Source organism: Toxorhynchites rutilus, chromosome 2 (genome assembly GCF_029784135.1).
Source record: "Toxorhynchites rutilus septentrionalis strain SRP chromosome 2, ASM2978413v1, whole genome shotgun sequence".
NCBI lineage: Eukaryota > Metazoa > Arthropoda > Insecta > Diptera > Culicidae > Toxorhynchites > Toxorhynchites rutilus.
Window position 1 is genome coordinate 191,157,780 of NC_073745.1, and position 845 is coordinate 191,158,624.

General features: G+C 35.3%; 1 pseudogene; it reads left to right on the forward strand.

The window, feature by feature from the left end:
- The first annotated feature begins 261 nt into the window (after positions 1-261).
- LOC129772405 (U4 spliceosomal RNA) lies at positions 262-449 on the forward strand (annotated as a pseudogene).
- Positions 450-845: the final 396 nt, after the last annotated feature.

The window sequence follows — 845 nt, forward strand, 5'->3', positions numbered from 1 at the left end:
CTACAAAAGAGGGTTCAAATGCAACGCTTTGTTTCGATTATTCAAGACTGCATTGGAAGATATCTCATCATGTCGCCAGCTCACTGAACTTCTACGCATACGGTTTAATGATTAGGCAAAATGTTGATAATTATTTGACGCGATAACTACTACCATAATGCATGAATTGACTTCCATGGGGATTTGTTTGCAATTGAATTCGTAAATAGTTTCATTCATTCAATAGTTTGATCAATAATTGATTCAATACACACAAAAGATAGATCTGCGCAGCGGCGATATCGTACCCAATGAGGAACATCCGAGGTGGGATTATTGCTAATTGAAGAAATACAATTGATTATCAAGCCAACGGCAGTCCTACGTCAACCTTGCAGTTATATCATAGGTATAACCCATCCATAGTTTTTTTTTGTCGAAAATCGATATTCTGGGAGTCGATTTTTCGGAATGCGAGGCAAAACTAACCTAAACCATAGGGCGCCAATGAAAAAAAGTTATCTCGATTTTTCATTCGGATAATATTGCAAAATATTATTAGGTGTACCGGTAAGTTTCTTCGGTTTACAACAGATGGCGAAACTTGATTATTATTCCAGTGAATCAAATTTCCAAACATTCGTTGGAAAGCTACTGTCATTGCGCGTCTTTTTCAGTATTTTTCAAAAAGTTAATTTATTTATTTGGGATAATTCATTTGACACTAGTCTTGATGAATAAAATGTGTTAATTCAAAGTTAATTCAAAACATGTCTGATTCTGCTGACAAAGTGTCTAGTTGGTTCATTAAAATCAAAAGACTCTTCTACATCAGAAAACGCACGAATACAGCTTGACAGTGGTTC